Raw genomic sequence first — 23,159 nt, 5'->3', positions numbered from 1 at the left:
TACTGGAGAACTTGGCTGAGGGCACATAAACTAAGAAAAAGTGAAATTGCCAAAAGTCCAAACCCCAGAAACCCCAGACTCCTGTGCGTATTGCTTTCAGGATAGCTTGCTGATGTGAGCTTGTTTTTCCTCCCCTCTACCGCCCTCCACTCCCCCTATCCCCCTCCTCCCCTCTCTGTCTGCAGCAACCATGAAGAAAAGCAGTGACCTGTTTCCCAGTGGGAATGGGCTGAACATTAATGGGATGGAAGCCACAACCTTCTCCAAGGGGGACCTACTACTAAAGGTACAATACAGTACAGGACAGTACAGTACAGACCACTGACTTCACAGGACCAACGTACAGACAGACAGAAATGTTGCGGTTTTGGTCGGGCCCATATTGTGTGGCTGACTGGCTGACTGACTGTCTGACTGACTGTCTGACTGTCTGACTGATTGACTGGCTGACTGGCTCAGACTGACAGTAGATAAAGAGCCAGACATTGTTTATTTGTTTGTTAATCCAGGTGGATTGAGTTATAATCCAGGACCATCCATTTAGCAGGAAGTTCTGACAGGTGAAATAGGTTGCCCTGGTGCTTTATGCCAAGGCCTGGTCACGGTTTACTACACTAAACAAAGCGAACGCTCCCTAGTTCTCTAGCACACTGTTTACTCACGCTCAGATGTCAGGTACATTTTCACACCAAGCGATGAATGGCATGTTTGGGTTTCCTCTCTCACGATGGAGGCTGTTATGATCATCAGTCAATGCTGAGGGATCTGTGAAGGCAGAGCAACAGAGGCAGTTGTTGGCAAACTGATAGAAAGTAAACAGGTTGCCAGATGATAATAACACCAGATAAACAAAATGTCCTCTTTAATGCAACACTCTAAATGATGTGTTTGTGGATGTAGCTCGACTACAGTGAAAGTGAGAGAATTATCAGTGTGTGTGTATGTGCGTGCGTGCTTGTGCGCATGTTCGTGCGTGCTGCGTGTTTGTATATGTGTGAGAGTGTATATAAGTGAGTGTTTTACTGTTTTATCACTGCATTTGGTCTTGCAGGCTCTGAACGGCTTTGTGCTGGTGGTCACAGCTGAAGGACATGTGTTCTATGCCTCTCCTACTATCCAAGACTACCTGGGCTTCCATCAGGTAACAACTCCAACATCTGTAGCATAACACAACTGTAACATCACATCACATTTGTAAACCATAGTCCTCATCACTACATAACCTCACCACTTTCTGTCTTTGTAAAAAATAATTATTGGGTGTCGTGAAGATTGATATTGAAATACAAAGGCAAGACATTTGAATGGAGGAAACAGATTACCAGGGAACAGCGTAGCAGTAAATTTAGGAATTAGGGGGATACAATGGGTTTTGTTGAATCTCTGCTCTGGATAGTTGAATCCCTTTGAGAATCAATCTTCTAAGAGACAGAGAACCAAAGGCAACATTTGTTGTTAATCAATGTGAGCAAGGCAAGGCACCATCTTTGCTGGAGAGCTACGGCCCACTGCATAACTTGGTAACAATCCAGATTTCCATTTATCATCAAAGAAAGCGAATGTGCAACTCAACCACCTGTTAACTAACCAAAATAGGCAGGTGTTGAAGGAAGCGTCTTGTAGCAAATTTGCAGTTGCGCTTTGCCTTTCTCTTGGAAATGATAGTTTGAGAATTCCTTATGTAACCATGATCATGACATTCTTTTCCACAGACGAAGAGAGATCCCATTGTTGTAGATGTACTAGCCTACTTCTACATACTGAGCTATATGATCTACTGTACACATGTGCTTTGTGTTAGCCATGCTTTCTGTCATTATCGCTACTGCATCTATACTGTTCCGCGAAGCCCACAAGAAAATGACGTATAGCTGGGGTAATGCGTTGATCCTTTGTCATTGCAGCCACATCCATATAGTAAGATTACAGACCCACAACTCAGAACTTAAGCATACATTTTAAACATATGTGGTGAACCCTATAGCGTATGTTATAGTAACTTGCAACTGACCATACTGTATATAGAGACAGGACAAGGATGTCTTTCAACAAAAATAGATCAAAGATTATTTATTTTAAACTACAGTTTGCTATGACTGCGTCCTGTTGTGCGTTGAAAATAGTTTGCTTGAATAATCATACTAGCTTGACAGTTATTGACCTCCTCATCCAATATAGTTATGCGTTATCCCCTCCTTCGTTACAGTTATATAGTATAGAGTCTATTCAGTATTGACAGGTAACTATGAGGCCCCACTGAGAGGGATGCCAGTCTTAATACAATCCTTTGAAGGTTACTTTTACCCTTTATGAGTTGTAACTCATGGACTGTCCCCGCTGGGTGATCAGCACAACAAACACACACAGAGTTTACTACTGCCACAAATCAGAAGCAGTTGGATTATATTTAGAGTTACAGTTCGCACAAAGCCTTTCACATTGGTTTTCAGTAGAAATGCATTGTTTCAGTTAATTAAATTTGACCAAAGGAAAATACAGGTCACTGCCAAAATCAAGGAAATACTTGAGTATTGAGGGATACAAGGTATATTGAAAGCAGGTGCTTCCACACAGGTGTGGTTCCTGAGTTAATTAAGCAATGAAAATATCCCATCATGCTGAGGGTCATGTATAAAAATGCCCAGTTGCCCATTATTTTGGCTACCATGGCTAGAAGAGATCTCAGTGACTTTGAAAGTCGGGTTCCAAAGGACCAAAGGGGGCTTAAAGGATGTGTGTGTGTCTCAATCACCAGACCTCAACCCAATTGAACACTTATGGGAGATTCTGGAGCGGCACCTGAGACAGCGTTGTCTACCACCATAAATAAAACAAATTATGGAATTTATTGTGGGAGAATGGTGTTGCATCCCTCCAATAGAGTTCCAGACACTTGTAGAATTTATGCCAAGGCACATTAAACCTGTTCTGGGGGCTCGTGGTGGCCCAATGCCCTATTAAGACACTTTATGTTGGTGTTTCCTTTATTTTGACAGTTAGCTGTATATCAGTGTTACGAACCCCGTGGCTTTAAACGTCTAGGGTGGATGGACAAGAGACCCGTAACATAATTCATGCAAATTAGAATCGTGACATGGAACAGTGAGAACAAAAACTACACGACAACCATAAACTACCGTCAAACATAAAATGTTTATTTTTGAACACACGGTAAAGGTTTGGGAAAAAGGGCAGAGCAGGACCCAAGAAATGAAACAATAGTGTAAAAAAAAACTAAACTGATCTTGCCTGCCTCAGGAACCGCTAAGCTACTGCTAATCATACAAAAATACAGTGGGTGGTCCGCTCAGGTCTAACTAGTGTTTTTAGACAGTTTTCTTCCTACGGGTAATGTATGCCCAAGGGCAACTTGCTTAAATTCCCCTTTTCCCAGAAACACCCAACAAAGTTACCAAACAGAGTAACCAGCAAATGAGTGCGTACACAAAACACAGGACACCACAGTATCCATACTCGCATACGGAAAATAGTCTCTCTCTACAAACACAACTGACCGGCTTTTAAACAATGGGATGTGTGATTGAAAAACCAGAAACAGGTGGTGCAATGCAGAGGAATGTCCACTGATTGGTCCACCTCAGCAATCAGCAGACACCCCAACGACCACCAATCAGGAACATACAGGACACCTGTGATTAGGGCAGAAGGAGAGGAAAAACACAAAAAGACACAGGATACCTGTATCCGTAACAATCAGTGCCATCTGACTGATGGTCAATGTGGCAATGTGATGTTACTCTGTTGGTTCCAAGAGTCCACTATGACCACAAACCACATTGTTCCTCTTGTTCTGAAGAGAGCGCCAGAATTTTTAATTACAAGTGATTCAGATGAAACCAGAAACAAACAGTGTCCAGGACCCACTTTAGTCTTGTGGCTTCAGGGTTTGTTTGCTTAATAACAGACATAAGCTGAGCTCCATTACATTGCCGTTATAGTTTCTCAGTGGTGGGCAGCACAGTTGCATTTCCTCTTTTAGGTCCTATTAAAGGCTCCTAGTTGTCCATTCCAGTGGAGGCCAGACTGCTTGTAATGTACACATGTCATTAAGTAACCCTGATATGGCCTGTAGACACCATTATTATTATGTGTCTACCATAATAATGGAGGCTACATCCATAGTCATAAGACTTAAAGGAAAACCACCCCAAAACTATATTTTGGTATTTGTTTCATTAGTCCATTGTTGATAGTCCCATTGTAGTCCCAAAATGTTTTGCATGTCAGCAATCACATTTTCAAGATATATAACCTTTAAAATACAGAAATAAAGCCAGAATGAACCATCATACCAGTTGTATTTCAGTATTTTGAAAGTTATACAGTGAGTGTACAAACATTAGGAACACCTTCCTAATATTGAGTTTGCCCTCAGAACAGCCTCAATTCGTTGAGGCATGGACTCTACAAGGTGTCCAAAGTGTTCCACATGGATGCTGGCCCATGTTGACTCCAATGCTTCCTACAATTGTGTCAAGTTGCCTGGATGTCCTTTGGGTGGTGGACCATTCTTGATACACATGGGAAACTGTTGATCGTGAAAAACCCAGCAGCGTTGCAGTTCTTGACACACTCAAACCGGTGTGCCTGGCACCTTCTACCATACCCCGTTCAAAGGCACTTAAATATTTTGTCTTGCCCATTCCTCCTCTGAATGGCACACATACACAATCCATGTCTCAATTGTCTCAAGTCTTAAAAATCCTTCTTTAACCTCTTAAGGATCAGACCCTTTTTTTCAATTTTCACCTAAAATGACATACCCAAATCTAACTGCCTGTAGCTCAGGACCTGAAGCAAGGATATGCATATTCTTGATACCATCTGGAAGGAACCACTTTGAAGTTTGTGGAAATATGAAATTGATGTAGGAGAATGTAACATATTAGATCTGGTAAAAGATAATACAAACCAAAAAACATGCGTTTTCTATTAATTTTTTTGTTCCATCTTTGAAATGCAAGAGAAAGACCACAATATAATATTGCAGTTTAGGCGCAATTTAGATTCTGGCCACTAGATGGCTGTGTGTGTGCTAAGTTTCAGATTGATTCAGTGAAGCATTGCAATACTGGACTATTTTGTATCAAGTCTGCCCAAATGTGCCAAATTGGTCAATTGATACATTTTCAAGTACATAACTATAAAAATATACAAAAATGATATGGTAATACAAAATGTAAGTTTACACACTCCCTGGAATGTCATACATGATGGATCGTCCAGGCTCTGTCGTAGCCGGCCGCGACCGGGAGACCCATGGGGCGGCGCGCAATTGGCCCAGCATTGTCCAGGGTAGGGGAGGGAATGGCCGGCAGGGATGTAGCTCAGTTGATAGAGCATGGCGTTTGCAACTGAGCTATAAATGGCTATTATAGCTGGAAACGACTGATTTTTTATGAAATATCTACATAGGCGTACAGTCCAATTATCAGCAACCATCAGTCCTGTGTTCCAATGTCACGTTGTGTTTGCTAATCCGAGTTTATCATTTTTAAAGGCTAATTGATCATTAGAAAACCCTTTTACAATTATGTTAGCACAGCTGAAAACTGTTGTGCTGATTAAAGAAGCAATACAACTGGCCTTCTTGAGACTAGTTGAGTATCTGGAGCATCAGCAATTGTGGGTTTGATTACAGGCTCAAAATAGCCAGAAACAAAGAAATGTCTTCTGAAACTCGTCAGTCTATTCTTGTTCTGAGAAATGAAGGCTATTCCATGCGAGAAATTGCCAAGAAACTGAAGATCTCGTACAACGCTGTGTACTACTCCCTTCACAGAACAGCGCAAACTGGCTCTAATCAGAATAGAAAGAGGAGTGGGAGGCCCCGGTGCACAACTGAGCAAGAGGACAAATACATTAGAGTGTCTAGTTTGAGAAACAGACGCCTCACAGGTCCTCAACTGGCAGCTTCATTTAATAGTACCCGCAAAACACCAGTCTCAACGTCAACAGTGAAGAGGCAACTCCGGGATGCTGACCTTCTAGGCAGAGTTGCAAAAGAAAAAGCCATATCTCAGACTGCCCATCTTAATCTTTTATTTTTATTGGCCAGACTGAGATATGGCTTTTTCTTTGCAACTCTGCCTAGTAGGTCAGCATCCCGGAGTTGCCTCTTCACTTTTGAACAGTAGTGTACATTATTTACCTTCAGAAGTGAATGTATCAAACCAGTTGCCGTGATACGTTTTTGTTGTTGTTGTGCACTCTCCTCAAACAATAGCATGGTATCTTTTCACTGTAATAGCTACTGTAAATTGGACAGTGCAGTTAGATTAACAAGAATGTAAGCTTTCTGCCCATATAAGATATGTCTATGTCCTGGAAAGTTTGCTGTTACTTACTGTACAACAGTCATGCTAATCACATTAGCGCACGTTAGCTCAACCGTCCCGTATACGGGACACCGATCCAGTAGAGGTTATTAACCTGTCTCCTCCTCTTCATCTACACGGATTTAAGTGGATTTAACAGGTGACATCAACAAGGGATTATAGCTTTCACCTGGATTCAACTGGTCAGTCTATGTCAAGGAAACAGCATGTGTTCCTAATGTTTTGTACACTCAGTGTATACATTGAAAACTTGATTGCTGACATACAAAACAATTTCGGACTATCTCAACAATGGACTAATGAAACAAATACCAAAAGATATTTTTTGGGTGGAATTTTACATTAACTTTGATGGAGTACAATCATTGAGTTTGCCCTCTCTCTTTGTCTGTCTGTAGTCAGATGTGGTCCACCAGAGTGTGTTTGAGCTGATCCACACAGACGACAGAGCAATGTTCAGACGACAGCTTCACTTCGCCCTCAACCCCAAGCCCTTTGACCCAGAGCAGGGAGGAGACGGTGAGTGATCTGGAGAGAATGGGTTGTGGACAGTTTGGGTTGTTTTTTCAGTGGAAGTCATCAATTGATGTCAATGGGAGCCTGTTCGAGCTAGGTGTGTATATTTCAAGTTAAGTTTTGCCCCATGTTTTTGATGATAAGCTCTCATTATACGATCTTTCACCCTGTTTTTATGTTCAGGCATGGCAAGCAGCAGTGACATCACCAGGAACATTGTGACCTACAACCCTGAGCAGCTCCCCCCAGAGAACTCCTCCTTCCTGGAGAGGAACTTTGTGTGTCGCTTCCGCTGCCTCCTGGACAACTCCTCTGGCTTCCTGGTGAGTCACTCATCTATAGGGCTGTAGAGACAACATCCACTTTGTATTATCACCAGAAAGTACTTCATACACTTTATTGTGTCATAAGAACTAGGGTTGCATAGCTACCGGTAATTTACCAAAGTTACTAGAATCTTCAGTAATTTTGGTAATTAACAGAAACTCTATTGCAATCTATTGTAACTTTGGTAATTTATACTTCAATAACTTTTTTAAAAAATGTATTCATATATAGTATACATTTTTTTATATCTGTGTCCATATTGTCCATGAGTTTCTAGTACATTGACCATAAGGTTCAAGAGAATTAATGGAAAAAGCATCAAATCAACAATGGCATTATTTTCAATTACCTCTGCAACTTGTCCAAATATTGACTTTTTTTTACAAAATATTGAAAACAAATACATATTGACATAGTAAAATATATAAGTGTGTAAAAAGAATATGAAGGATATATCATGCTGAAACCCTCATATTAACCACCAATGTTATTCACTAAGTTGATGGTTTATATTTAGGATAATGTTTTACAGCTTTGTCATTCTATATATTTTTTTAAATAATCGTATTTAATTATTTAATATATTTGACACGTGATGAGAACAGAGAGAGGGCCAGATATAATTACAGAAACTAGTGATAATCTGAAGTACCCAAAAGGACCACTAGATGTATTTTGATAGATTACATAAAATCCTTGAATGTTACCAAAATTCTGGTAGTTTACTGGTAAGCTTTGAAAGTTTCCAGTAAAATACCCTCCCTTTGTGCCTTCCAAAGTATTCAGCCCCCTTGGCGTTTTTCCTATTTTGTTGCATTACAACCTGTAATTTATATAGATTTTTATTTGGATTTCATGTAATGGACATACACAAAATAGTCCAAATTGGTGAAGTGGAATGAAAAAAATAACTTGTTTCAAAAAATTCTAAAAGATAAATAACGGAAAAGTGGTGCGTGCATATGTATTCACCTCCGTTGCTATGAAGCCCCTAAATAAGATCTGGTGCAACCAATTACCTTCAGAAGTCACATAATTAGTTAAATAAAGTCCACCTGTGTGCAATCTAAGTGTCACATGATCTCAGTATATATACACCTGTTCTGAATGGCCCCAGAGTCTGCAACACCACTAAGCAAGGGGCACCACCAAGCAAGCGGCACCATGAAGACCAAGGAACTCTCCAAACAGGTCAGGGACAAGTTGTGGAGAAGTACAGATCAGGGTTGGGTTATAAAAAAATATCAGAAACTTTGAACATCCCACGGAGCACCATTAAATCCATTCTTAAAAAATTGAAAGAATATGGCAGGGACCACAACAAACCTGCCAAGAGAGGGCCGCCCACCAAAACTCACGGACCAGGCAAGGAGGACATTAATCAGAGAGGCAACAAAGAGACCAAAGATAACCCTGAAGGAGCTGCAAAGCTCCACAGCGGATAATGGAGTATTTGTCCATAGGACCACATAGGACTACTAAGCCGTACACTCTAAAGAGCTGGGCTTTACAGAAGAGTGGCCAGAAAAAAGCCATTGCTTTAAGAAAAAAATAAGCAAACATGTTTGGTGTTCGCCAAAAGGCATGTGGGAGACTCCCCAAACATATGGAAGAAGGTTCTCTGGTCAGATGGGACTAAAATTGAGCTTTTTGGCCATCAAGGAAAACACTGTCTGGCGCAAACCCAACACCTCTCATCACCCCGAGAACACCATCCCCACAGTGAAGCATGGTGGTGGCAGCATCATGCTGTGGGGATGTTTTTCATTGGCAGGGACTGGGAAACTGGTCAGAATTGAAGGAATGATGGATGGCGCTAAATACAGGGAAATTCTTGAGGGAAACCTGTTTCAGTCTTCCAGAGATTTGAGACTGGGACGGAGGTTCACCTTCCAGCAGCACAATGACCCTAAGCATACCGCTAAAGCAACACTCAAGTGGTTTAAGGGGAAACATTTAAATGTCTTGGAATGGCCTAGTCAAAGCCCAGACCTCAATCCAATTGAGAATCTGTGGTATGACTTAAAGATTGCTGTACACCAGCGGAACCCATCCAACTTGAAGGAGCTGGAGCAGTTTTGCCTTGAAGAGTGGGCAAAAATGCCATAGGGGGTGAATACTTTCGCAAGCCACTGTACCAGCACTGTTGATTAATATAACAGTATAAAGTGAGTGGTGGATCTTAGCAAAGTTTGGCTAAGCTTTTTATACAATCACTAGCCATGTTTGAGTCTAACATCCCTTTGTTATCCTCATATTCAGGCTCTGAACTTCCAGGGGCGTCTGAAGTTCCTCCATGCCCAGAGCATGCAGGGGGAAGACGGGACACGCAGCCAGCCCAACCTGGGCCTGTTCACCATCGCCACCCCTGTCCAGACCCCGTCCATTTTGGAGATCAGAAGCAAGACAATTTTCTTCCAGACCAAACACAAGCTCGACTTCACCCCCATGGGTGTTGATGCCAGGTGACTCTAAAGGCCTGAAACTAATTCTCACTGGGTCCAAAAAAGTTGGAAGGCTTGGCCTACATTTAGGAAGGACGTATGGTAGTATTTAACCTAAGTGCCTTGATCAAATGTAGGACTTGATCAAACTGGGACTGTTCTTTAAATCTGTCACAATTTAATGTATATATTCAACATGTTTGAGGGAAGACTTCACAGGTGAACATGATGTGTTATGTGCTGTACTTTCCACTAATGCTCACATGGTGTGTCCTGTCTTGTCATCTCTCTACAGGGGGAAGGTTGTCCTGGGCTACTCAGAGATGGAGTTGTGTATGAGAGGCTCTGGATATCAGTTCATCCACGCTGCTGATATGATGTACTGCGCAGACAACCATGTCAGAAGTAGGTTTTCTTCATCATTTATAATAACTCTTTATTCGTTTGATCAATATTTTTTTGTATGCTTATCTAATGATATGAATCTTCTTCTCTCAGTGATGAAGACAGGAGAGAGTGGTCTGACCACATTCAGACTGCTTCAGAAGACCGGGTGCTGGGTCTGGGTCCAGGCCAATGCCAGGCTCGTCTACAAAGGAGGAAGGCCTGACTTCATCATCGCACGCCAGAGAGCTTTACTGTGAGTTATCAGTGTCTGAATCTACAATCTGTCTGTATCATAATTTGTATTGTTTCTCAAAATATATGATTGTATATTCATTCATTCAGTCATTCATACATATGATACAGGAATTCCGAGGGAGAGGAGCATCTACGCCAGAGGAAGATGCAGCTGCCCTTCAGCTTCACCACCGGGGAGGCCCTGCTGTACGAGACCGGCCCCACTCTGGACGCCACTGAGTTCCAAACCAACTCCCCCAAAATCCGCAAAGTAGAGTCTCTGGACCCCGAGTCTCTACTGGGCTCCTTACTGAAGCAGGACGAGTCCGTCTACACCCAGCCCCAGGAGCCTCAGCTACCCATAGACCAGGCATTCATGGACAGCCGAACGCTCACCAACGTGGCCTGTAACTCATGGCAGAGTAGCATGGAGCCCCAGGGGCCCGATGGGCATGATGATGGTGATGGCCCCAGTGAGGTGAAGCAAGAGGGGGCGGTGCTGGCCATGATCGACGCCCTGGAGAAGATGGCGCGGGACGGGGACCTGTGTGCGGCGCTGCAGGGGCTAGACGTGGATGCGGTCGAGCTGATGGAGTGGGAGAGCGCCCTCCTCAGGCTGAGCCAGGACTCCAACGGGACCGGGGGCAGGGATACCTCCCTGGAGCTGGATGACATCATGACCAACGACATCTTCTCTTACGTGGAGGAAGCCTTGTTCAAGGAGAGCAGCGAGGGGAGCGGTAACCAGCCCAACTGCTCCATTATGGTCAACAACAACCCTAACCTTAACCTGTTCACAGAGTTTAACAACAACAACCAGGGTGGGCCATTCACAGGAGTGGTCAGCCCTACAGGTGTCGGACAGTGCAAGCCCGGATTGCATGACAGCCGCAGCTTTATCCATAATGGCTCCCTATTGAATGGTCTAAATGTTCAGGTAACAGGCAATGGACCAGATGGTTTGGCAGGACAGAACCAGGCAGGACCACACCAGGTGTTCAACAGCACCCAGAGGCTCTCCCACTTCGGCCCCCAGATCCCTCAGATGGACCTGAACATCCCCACCCTGCAGCAGCTACAGCTCAACGACATCTTCACCCCCTCTCTGGAGCTCCCCGAGCTCAGTATCCCACACAGCTCAGGCCAGAAAGGGTCTGTCACGTTTGGCACCAGCATGACTGGATCCTGTGCTCAGGCACCAAACAACCACATGGGAAGCCCTCAGGGTATCACTGGCCAGGTCCACTCTAACCAGTCACCTACACAGTTTTTCACTCATAATGGCTTGCCAGCTACAATGGCACCAAACGGACCACAGCAGATCTCTGTTCCACAGTCCAACCATTTAGCACCTAGTCTGGTGGATGCCTGGGCATCCATGATTCCCAGTAATAGCTTTGTTTCACCCCAGATTGAATCTAGCAATCTCAATCTATCTAATCCCCTTCCGACTGCTTGCATTCAGGGAAACACTGCACCATTTCAGTCACTCAAAATCCAGAGAGTGGGGTTGTGGCCCCATAACCAGCAGCAGCAGCAGCTGCCACCCCCCGCCAGCACAATGCAGAATGGAATAATGCCGAATGGACACAATTTCATCCTTGACTGTCACAGTCAAGCCATAGAGACCCAAAGAGTCCCCCTCACAGGCCTTTGGCCACAGAACCCCAACGGACTGTATCACCAACCCCAGCAGGGGGGACTGGCCAATGGCCAGCCTGCTCCATCCAGCAGCTGCATGTTTGAGAACATCTCACCCCCCCTCCCTAATGGAAACAGCCACGTGAATGGCATCGGGCTGGACCCCACGTTGTCTGTATGCCAGAGGAGGAAAGTGGACCCCCAGGACCGGAGTCCTCCACAGGGGTCCTGCTACTTCCAGTGGGGCCCCAGTGAGCCAGTGGTGGGTACGTCAGCCATCATCCAGGACAACACCAGCACCAGCCCCCCGTCTCGCCCGCTGGTGTGGCCAGTAGGGCCTCACCACCCCTGAGGCCCTACTGGCCATGCAGCAGTACCTGGCTGGATGCAACGGAGTCAGACAGACAGGTAACTAAGCACCCTCTCTTCTTCTGCTGCTACTGTTATGGATGGAGCAGTGAGTTTTTCCTTACCACATGAACTGGTTTTCCTAGTCAAGTCACGCAGTTAGGAAAACTCAGGGCCCTAACTAGTTATGAAGTCATTTCTTGATATGAAGAATTGTTACTTTATGAAACTTTATGAAACAAGCCAGGCATCTGATTATATCTTTTGTCATACTTTTTCCCCAACAGATTCCAAGCCTCCCTGTTATAGACAGCAATGGAATATTCTCTTGACCACCCCTTGTAAATGGAACCATGTGCTTTACGGAGCACAACCAAACCAACTATTGCAACTTCTAAACATGCATCACATTGCCTTACGAGGTAAAAATGTCAGACTGAGAGAGGAGGAAGCCACCCATGCATCTATTCATCCATCCATCCATCCATCTGTATTCGTTCATAGACAACACTCTGCCTTAAGAGATGTCTCAGTGAGGGTGTCGTGAAGACAAGCCATCCCCTCATCATGTGTGGTCAAACACACCATCCATCTACCCATATCAGTGTTTGCAGTAAATACAAGGACTCCTTTAGTTACCCCTTGTTACTTATGTCAGCAACAGAACAAAAAGCAGCAACTTCAACTTTAACTGGTTTTCTTTGTATTTTTGAGTTGTCTTCTGTTTTGTTTGTTGATGCCTTGTCTTTGTTTTTATTACTGTGTAAAACAGTATCTGTCACAACTTGTTTGTTTAAATGCCTTCAATGATATGAATGAAGTATGAATCCTCACTAGTGCATTTGGCTTGTGTTAAAATGGAGTTTTGGCTTTTTAAGTTCATGACCAATTCCCATAGTGATATTCTAATGAAGCAGGCCGTATTCATTTCTTTTTACGTTTGTTTCTTGTGCACTTACATTATCGTTGGATGGTGATAGGACACCATTCAAGTTTTCACTCATGGGAAAACAAACAAAAAACTAATATTGTACACAAAAATAAAGTCATAACGTACTAAATTTTTGTATGGAGTGTAAATACAGAAATTGAATCTATATTCTTATATAAAGATTTTATGTAAAACGATGTGAGTGCACTTGTGTTTATGACTGCGAAAGTCTGCGATGAATATGACTGTGTGTGTGTGTGTGTGCAAGGCGTGCGTGCGTGTGTGTTTGTGTTTGCTTGTTCTGTAGAATGAATGAAGCAGTGTACAAATGTCCTGTGTAGCTCAGTTGGTAGAGCGTGGCACTTGCAACGCTAGGGTTGTGGGTTTGATTGCCAAGGAGGACCAGTGTGTAAAATGTATGGATTCAATACTGTAAGTTGCTCTGGACAGGAGCGCCTGCTAAATGACTAATATGTAAATGTACAAATAAAATTTCAGAGGAAAAGTTTCATCGAAATGTCTGCATTGGTTGCAGAGTAGGCTATAAAGAATGAATGCATACCCAAACATGTACAGTATAACTAACCATGCAAGGCATGTGCTTTCAGATGATACCCATTGTAATGCTATTGGTATCCAAATGTCATTACAATTTGACAATACTCTGATTTAGTATGTTGATAATGTTATATCAATAGTAGTCAACCCCTTTTTTGTTTTTCTTTGCTTTTGTTTTATTTTGGTATTATCTAAACTTCACAAAGCCATACGCTAACGTCTTGTGGTCATAATACAAACTGTGGAGGAATGCGGGCCCTAATACTGCATCTATAGGAGACGCAGGAGACGTAGAAGTTGTATAAGGACTAGTATAGTAACCACAGTTACTTTAGACATGGAACTAGAACTTCCCACGAGGCTGCCATGATGACTCGGCATATTCAACAAATGGAACTCCATGTCAGTCGATGATGGACAGAAACATGGCAGATCCTCCCATTGTAAATGTCCCCTGACACTGAAGTCTCCCGTCATCACTCATCTCTTGTCTCCCTCTGAGACTAAATCAATATGGCCACCCACCTTTCATTTCCCTTGACCTACTTCCTCATTCTGCTCATATGAAAGGGCAAGACAGGTGAGAGGAATATGGAGGAAACTAAACCCGGCCAACTAGAGGGGAAAATTACACATAGTAAAGGGAGCTATTCTATGTATTGGGTATATTCATATTTAGCTTTGGCTTTTAAATTATATTTAGCAATTGTTCTTATGCTTGTTGCTTTAACCAGCTGATATACAATATAATGCGTGTCAAGCTTTCGAAGTGCCTGCCTTGAAATGTTGATAATGTTTCTCGTATTAAAGCTGATTTAAAAGAAAGGGAAGGGTATACTATACAGTATACTGTATATTAGCCCCAAGCCATATACAGTTGAAGTCGGAAGTTTACATATACCTTAGCCAAATACATTTAAACTCAGTTTTTCACAATGCCTGACATTTAATCCTAGTAAAAATTCCCTGTCTTAGGTCAGTTAGGATCACCACTTTATTTTAAGAATGTGAAATGTCAGAATAATAGTAGAGAGAATGATTTATTTCAGCTTTTATTTATTTCATCACATTCCCAGTGCGTCAGAAGTTTACATACACTCAACTAGTATTTGGTAGCATTGCCTTTAAATTGTTTAACTTAGGTCAAACGTTTCGGGTGGATTTTGACCCATTCCTCCTGACAGAGCTGGTGTAACTGAGTCAGGTTTGTAGGCCTCCTTGCTTGCACACGCTTTTTCAGTTCTGCCCACAAATGTTTTATAGGATTGAGGTCATGGCTTTGTGATGGCCACTCCAATACCTTGACTTTGTTGTCCTTAAGCCATTTTGCCACAACTTTGGAAGTATGCTTGAGGTTATTGTCCATTTGGAAGACCCATTTGCGACCAAGCTTTAACTTTCTGGCTGATGTCTTGAGATGTTGCTTCAATATATCCACATCATTTTCCTTCCTCATGATGCCATCTATTTTGTGAAGTGCACCAGTCCCTCCTGCAGCAAAGCACCCCCACAGCATGATGCTGCCACCCTCGTGCTTCACGGTTGGGATGGTGTTCTTCGGCTTGCAAGCCACCCCCTTTTTCGTCCAAACATAACGATGGTCATTATGGCCAAACAGTTCTATTTTTGTTTCATCAGACCAGAGGACATTTCTCCAAAAAGTACGATCTTTGTCCCCATGTGCAGTTGCAAACCGTAGTCTGGCTTTTTTATGGTGGTTTTGGAGCAGTGGCTTCTTCCTTGCTGAGCGGTCTTTCAGGTTATGTCGATATAGGACTCGTTTTACTGTGGATATAGATACATTTGTACCTGTTTCCTCCAGCATTTTCACAAGGTTATTTGCTGTTGTTCTGGGATTTATTTGCACTTTTCGCACCAAAGTACGTTCATCTCTAGGAGACAGAATGCGTCTTCTTCCTCAGCGGTATGACGGCTGCGTGGTCCCATGGTGTTTATACTTGCGTACTATTGTTTGTACAGATGAAGGTGGTACCTTCAGGTGTTTGGAAATTACTCCCAAGGATGAACCAGACTATTACTATTTTTAAAAAAATTATGTGGTCTTGGCTGATTTCTTTTGATTTTCCCATAATGTCAAGCAAAGAGGCACTGCGTGAAGGTAGGCCTTGAAATACATCCACAGGTACACCTCCAATTGACTCAAATTATGTCAATTAGCCAATCAGAAGCTTCTAAAGCCATGACATAATTTTCTGGAATTTTCCAAGCTGTTTAAAGGCACAGTCAACTTAGTGTATGTAAACTTCTGACCCACTGGAATTGTGATACAGTGAATTATAAGTGAAATAGTCTGTCTGTCAACAATTGGAAAAATTACTTGTGTCATGCACAAAGTAGATGTCGTAACCAACTTGCCAAAACTATAGTTTGTTAACAAGAAATGTGTGGAGTGGTTGAAAAACAAGTTTTAATGACCCCAACCTAAGTGTATGTAAACTTCCGACTTCAACTGTAGCTATTCTTTAAGCGCACTCTTCAACAGTCTTCAACATCAGGCAGTTGCAGAGTTCAGCGGCAATATATTATGAATATATACGTATTTGCATTTGTTTGTTGTATGTTTGTTATGTTTTGTTATTATGTCTAGTGGCTTTACAACATCTGTTAGACATGTATTCTCTTTGTAAGCCTTTATTTCCACATAAATATATAATTTAGTGTAGTTCACTTGTATTTAGCCAAGTATAGTATATGCAATGTATTGATAATTGCCAACTTATTTGTTACCATTTGTTTCTTAATTGTAAAATTCATTTTAATATAAAAAATATTACTAATAACTTACTACTGTGTTACTTGGTCATTGTTAAAGTGAAGTACTCCTGTTGGCCACTGGAGGATGCATCTCTTCACTGTTGACTGAAAACAATCCTCTCACTGGCCTATGTAAACACTGCAATGAGAAGACTCTTATGACTCATGACTCATGTTTAGGATTTCCACTAGGGGAAGGGGATACCTAGTCAGTTGCTCAATTAAATGCATTCAACCGAAATGTAACCTAACCCCTATGAATCAGAGATGTGCGGGGGGCTGCCTTAATTGTCGTCATCAATGCCCGGGGAGCAGTTGTTGGGGGTTAACTGCCTTGCTCAAGGGCAGAACGGCAGATTTTCCACCTAGCCGGCTCGGGGATTTGAACCAATGACCTTCCAGTTACTGGCCCACTAGGCTATCTGCCGCTAGATAGTACAACCACAAAAATTGTGGTGCCCAACAGATTCCCTAACCTAAATGCTGTGACAAACAGACAGACCACCAACACTTTAAATACACAGATGATAAATCAACTGTAACCCAAGGTGTTCCTGAATTTAAAAAAAAAATCTAAACAAATGTTACCATTAACATTAAAACAAATTAAATGAGATAATATCTGTTACAACCATAAACAGACATGAAAGAACCTGGCTTCAATCACTCAAAGACAAGTACTGTATCTCTGCCAATTAATGATACCTCTTTGTACCATTCTCACTGGGTCTGCATTGTGACATCATTATCACCTCTCAACCCCACCCTGCCCGTCCAAAATCCCTCTTTCTGGATCCGCATGAGTTGAACTTGCCACGAAACCACTTCTATCCTCAATCAGTAAATTAGTCTTGGTATGGTTTTATAATGATGGGATCAGGGCTGTTGTGCTGAGGCAGAGACCAGGGAGACAGAGGGCTGGGTTTGATGAGGTTTCCATGCCCCTGCCGCCACAGGTTGGCACACAGCAATGTCTATTATACCCTACCAGGGCCATGCCGCCCGGCCCAGCCCGCAGGCACAACTCACATAAAAGCCCTGGCGCAGACTCTGACTATTACTTAGTCATTAATCACAGCGAGAGAGAGAGAGAGAGAGAGAGAGAGAGAGAGAGAGAGAGAGAGAGAGAGAGAGAGAGAGAGAGAGAGAGAGAGAGAGAGAGAGGGCATTGTTCACAAACAGACCCCCCTGAGTCACTATAGGACATTAGAAGTAGTGTTTCTGGGTTTAAGGTATTTCACTGTGCGTTTTCTTCTCATTTGTCTTCTCATTTATTTGTGTAACGTTGAGGGATGTGCACTCAAAGGAACAGACAGTACAGGGTTTGTGTATGTTAACAATCACACATGCACAGGCTTACATGTGTTATAGTATTTTCACCAAAGTATCCCAAGAACTACAGAAATAAATGACCCACATTTGATTATCTAAGTTTAATTTGCTCCAGCAGAGCAAAGGGAATGTTTGAAGGAAACTCGAGCTGCCGCTAAAGAAAACTCAAGTGCTCTACTTAAGTAAAAGGATTAAGGCAAAGGAAAACAGAGAAATCCAATCTTACAATCAGCTGTGCATAATATTATATTCGCACGCAAGCTATTTTATGTTTGCCAGGAGTTCTCTCTTTTTTCTATTTTCTTTACAGTGGCTTTTGCTAGCTTTGGAGACTGTACAAGAAAGAAAAAAGAGTTATGGTTTTGAAAGTGATCATTTTTCTACTGCGGCTGCATTCCCTGTGGTTATCATTGAGTTTAGGAAAACGTGAGACGTGATTTCACATCTGAACGTTTAAAGGTTTTCAATGGCTTAATATCTTAAACAAAATGCTCTCCTGCTGATACAGACATTTACATTTTAGTCATTTAGCAGACGCTCTTATCCAGAGCGACTTACAGTTAGTGAATACATATATTATTAATTTTTTATACTGGCCCCCCGTGGGAATCGAACCCACAACCCTGGCGTTGCAAACGCCATGCTCTATCAACTGAGCTACATCCCTGCCGGCCATTCCCTCCCCTACCCTGGATGACGCTGGGCCAATTGTGCGCCGCCCATGAGTCTCCCGGTCACGGCCGGCTGCGACAGAGCCTGGATTCGAACCAGGATCTCTAGTGGCACAGTTAGCACTGCGATGCAGTGCCTTAGACCACTGCACCACTCAGGAGATACAGCATGTTGCATGTCTCCGCTTATGAATATGGGATAATCTATGGTTACAGAACATGTGTTTTGTACAAGACTTGGGAAAAAGAACTGCAGGTGGCTAGACTGAAGTGTTTTCCTCTCTAGACTTTATCTACTGAGCCTGGTTCCTCTCTAGGTCTCTTCCTAGGTTCCTGCCTTTCTAGGGAGATTTTCCTGGTCACTGTGCTTCTACATCTGCATTGCTTGCTGTTTGGGGTTTTAGGCTGGGTTTCTGTATAGCACTTTGTGACATCTGCTGATGTAAAAAGGGCTTTATAAATACATTTGATTGATTGATGGATTGTCTTTATTATAGAAACAGTCATAAGGTTGAAATTATGTGCATTTATACAACGGGTGGGTCTAATCCTGAATGCTGATTTGGTTAAAGCCGCATTCCAGCCAGTGTCTATTCCACAAGTTACCATTGGCTAAATCTATGACATTAAAATGACTATTTACTCTGTTCCATCTGACTGCGCAATCCACTGTCTCATCAGCCCAGACAAGCAATTTATTTTACAACCTTGCTGTCTGTCTCTCCGACATTTGCAACATTGTTTCAATATTCAAATTCGATCTCCAGCTGTCCCATAGTAATTAACGTGTCGAGAGTCGGGACGAGACAGACAGGCAGGCGGCGTTTCTCAACCAGTCGAAATCATGAATCAGCTGGCATCATTTTTATGGATATATACAAAGACATTTCAAATGAAAAAAGGTCAAAAGAAACGAAGTGCAGCTAGTTTGCCGGCTTTCCAGCTTCAGTTTGAAGTGATTGTGTTTGCTGTGTTGATGGCTAGCTCCTCTGAACAACAGTGTCCTGACACATTTTCTATGCCAGGCAAAATTGCGCATCATTAGCTCATTGTTATGGATGTATCCAAATAAATGTCTCTAGAAAATAGCTTAAACAAATGCAAATGCAGCTACTTTGCTGTTATTCTGGCTGCACTTTTTAACTGTAAGTTAGCCGTAGTTGGCTAGCTAGCAAGCAAGGGATAAGAACGTTGCCAGCCAGTATGGCAATGGAACATTTAGAAGGAATGACTGGTCACGTTAATAGATACAAAACAAAAAGACTGAACGACTGGGTCGCGTCTCTAGCGACCGAACTGATCAAATGAACGACCAGCCGGCTTGGGTAGCAACCCTAGATTTGTGTCGGGACTATATCTTGTGGAAGGATGACATAGTATGAATAAATTAATCAAAATAACGTTTTTTATTAAAATATGTCAATCAATATTTGAATATGTTGGTAACCGGTTGTATAAAAGTGATAATGCCCTCAAAGCCGGTGTTTAGACGGTCTTCGCGTGCATTATCACTTAAATGGAGAACAGAGTTACTATAGTCAAATCTAACAGCTAAAGTTATTTTTTCTAAATAAAATACAGCTTGTGCATTGGAGAACCACTTGTGCAATGGAGAAGAGTCACTCAATTTAAAAGGAGAAACAACTATTTGAAATAGTTTTCTACTCGACTTCCAGTGGGTTTTGACAATGCAAGTGGTCCTTTGTAGCTTAGTTAGTAGAGCATGGCACTTCTAACGCGTGGGTTTGATTCCCGGGGCCACCCATATGTAAAATGCATGCAAGCATGACTGTAAGTCGCTTTGGATAAAAGTGTCTGCTAAATGGCATAATTATTATATACATTGGAAATCCCATTTGTTCTGCTTCCTTTGGGTGTTCACTCATTCAGACAGAGATTGTATAACACTTTTATAAGGCCATATGTAAGACATATGTAAGGGCTATGTAACACATTTGCAAGCATTATATACAATTCATAAGATCTTCATGAATGTTTATAATGCAGTGCTCATGAGGGTGTTATACATTGCTTATTAATGTATTACAGTGTAATAATCCAAGCCTAGAAAGTGCATTACAATCACTTCCAAGTGAGTAAAGTCTCTTGGGACTGTGGCTAGCATGCAACCAGAAGGTTGGAAGTTCATTTCCCTTGGGTGGCTAAAATATAGTCCACATAAATGTAATTATTAGGACATTTATACTCACCAGATTTACCAGATCACTAGACATACTCTATATATACATCATAGGTAATCTATAAATATATCGGTACAAAGCCGGTGACTATCATTTTGCAGTAGCTTGGTGGAAGCTTAACTAAATTCAAATCTAAGTAGTGTTTTCAGTAGTGAATTACTTTTTTGCCATGTAACAGTCTAGCTAACTGCTGGAACTACACACTACTTTATTTGCAAAAATAAAATAAAATAGGTGTGAAGGAGGCAATCATTTCCTTTCATTTTGGGGGTCAGACCTGCCTAATTCTCACTTGAAACATAGTTTTTGTGTTTAATAAGCTACAGTGAGGTAAAAAAGTATTTGATTCCCTGCTGATTTTGTACGTTTGCCCACTGTCAAAGAAATGATCAGTCTATAATTTTAATGGTAGGTTTATTTTAAACAGTGAGAGACAGAATAACAACAAAAAAATCCAGAAAAACGCATGTCAAAAATGTTATAAATTGATTTGCATTTTAACGAGGGAAATAAGTATTTGACCCCCTCTCAATCAGAAAGATTTCTGGCTCCCAGGTGTCTTTTATACAGGTAACGAGCTGAGATTAGGAGCACACTCTTAAAGGGAGTGCTCCTAATCTCAGTTTGTTACCTGTATAAAAGACACCTGTCCACAGAAGCAATCAATCAATCAGATTCCAAACTCTCCACCATGGCCAAGACCAAAGAGCTCTCCAAGGATGTCAGGGACAAGATTGTAGACCTACACAAGGCTGGAATAGGCTACAAGACCATTGCCAAGCAGCTTGGTGAGAAGGTGACAACAGTTGGTGTGATTATTCGCAAATGGAAGAAACACAAAATAACTGTCAATCTCCCTCGGCATGGGGCTCCATGCAAGATCTCACCTCGTGGAGTTGCAATGATCATGAGAACGATGAGGAATCAGCCCAGAACTACACGGGAGGATCTTGTAAATTATCTCAAGGCAGCTGGGACCATAATCACCAAGAAAACAATTGGTAACACACTACGCCGTGAAGGACTGAAATCCTGCAGCGCCCGCAAGATCCCCCTGCTCAAGAAAGCACATATACAGGCCCGTCTGAAGTTTGCCAATGAACATCTGAATGATTCAGAGGAGAACTGGGTGAAAGTGTTGTGGTCAGATGAGACCAAAATCGAGCTCTTTGGCATCAACTCAACTCGCCGTGTTTGGAGGAGGAGCAATGCTGCCTATGACCCCAAGAACACCATCCCCACCGTCAAACATGGAGGTGGAAACATTATGCTTTGGGGGTGTTTTTCTGCTAAGGGGACAGGACAACTTCACTGCATCAAAGGGACGATGGACGGGGCCATGTACCGTCAAATCTTGGGTGAGAATCTCCTTCCCTCAGCCAGGGCATTGAAAATGGGTCATGGATGGGTATTCCAGCATGACAATGACCCAAAACACACGGCCAAGGCAACAAAGGAGTGGCTCAAGAAGAAGCACATTAAGGTCCTGGAGTGGCCTAGCCCGTCTCCAGACCTTAATCCCATAGAAAATCTGTGGAGGGAGCTGAAGGTTCGAGTTGCCAAACGTCAGCCTCGAAACCTTAATGACTTGGAGAAGATCTGCAAAGAGTGGGACAAAATCCCTACAACTACAAGAAACGTCTGACCTCTGTGATTGCCAACAAGGGTTTTTCCACCAAGTACTAAGTCATGTTTTGCAGAGGGTCAAATACTTATTTCCCTCATAAAAATGCAAAACAATTTATAACATTTTTGACATGTGTTTTTCTGGATTTTTTTGTTGTTATTCTGTCTCTCACTGTTCAAATAAACCTACCATTAACATTATAGACTGATCATGTCTTTGTCAGTGGGCAAACATACAAAATCAGCAGGGGATCAAATACTTTTTTCCCTCACTGTATATAACCCCAAAGTGATCTATTTTTGCAATTTGTAGTCTATGACATTTCGGATTTACATATGATAATTTTTCAAAAAGTAGTTTGGATGTAGTAAACTACTTTTTCAAAGTAACTTTATTTAAGTGAACTATGTTTGTCTTTAGTGTAGCTTAACTTCTTCCAGTGTGAAGTAATTGGTAGCTTGTTAAACTATATTTTTAGAGTAGGTTCCCCAACACTGCATGATGGTTACCACAGTGCAATATTTTGACCATTATGAACCATTCACAGCTTTGGAATAAGGTGCAGAGTAGACAGGAAATCACAAATTTGACACCTCCCTCAGACACAATAACACATTGAGTATTCTATTCACTTCAAATGTAGTCACTTAGCCAAAAAGCCCTCTGCGGTTTGCACAAAAAAGAGAGACACAGCTTTTATTTTTTTCTCTGGTCCTGCTGGGATCTGAGTGAGCATGGAAAACACATTCACAGCTGTGGTGGTGAGGAGAGGAGGAGAGGAGGGGAAAGGAGGTGATGGCTCCTGGGA

The 23,159-nt window shown here is 42.2% G+C and overlaps 1 pseudogene across 1 annotated transcript in view; it reads left to right on the top strand.

Moving 5' to 3' along the window:
• The window catches only part of LOC311143311 (aryl hydrocarbon receptor-like), a 52,957-nt pseudogene extending 36,407 nt beyond the window's left edge, over positions 1-16,550 (top strand). Inside the window, exons 3-11 of the transcript XR_014615552.1 lie at positions 186-286; positions 1,052-1,141; positions 6,758-6,878; positions 7,059-7,198; positions 9,465-9,667; positions 9,942-10,051; positions 10,145-10,286; positions 10,397-12,316; positions 12,544-16,550. The product of XR_014615552.1 is annotated as an aryl hydrocarbon receptor-like (transcript). The remainder of the gene's footprint in view (positions 1-185; positions 287-1,051; positions 1,142-6,757; positions 6,879-7,058; positions 7,199-9,464; positions 9,668-9,941; positions 10,052-10,144; positions 10,287-10,396; positions 12,317-12,543) is intronic.
• Positions 16,551-23,159: the final 6,609 nt, after the last annotated feature.

The sequence above is a fragment of the Coregonus lavaretus genome (assembly GCF_964263955.1).
Source record: "Coregonus lavaretus genome assembly, chromosome: 16".
In the NCBI taxonomy this organism is placed as follows: domain Eukaryota; kingdom Metazoa; phylum Chordata; class Actinopteri; order Salmoniformes; family Salmonidae; genus Coregonus; species Coregonus lavaretus.
The sequence above is the reverse complement of the archived record's forward strand: the minus strand, read 5'-3'. Positions and strand labels throughout refer to the sequence as shown.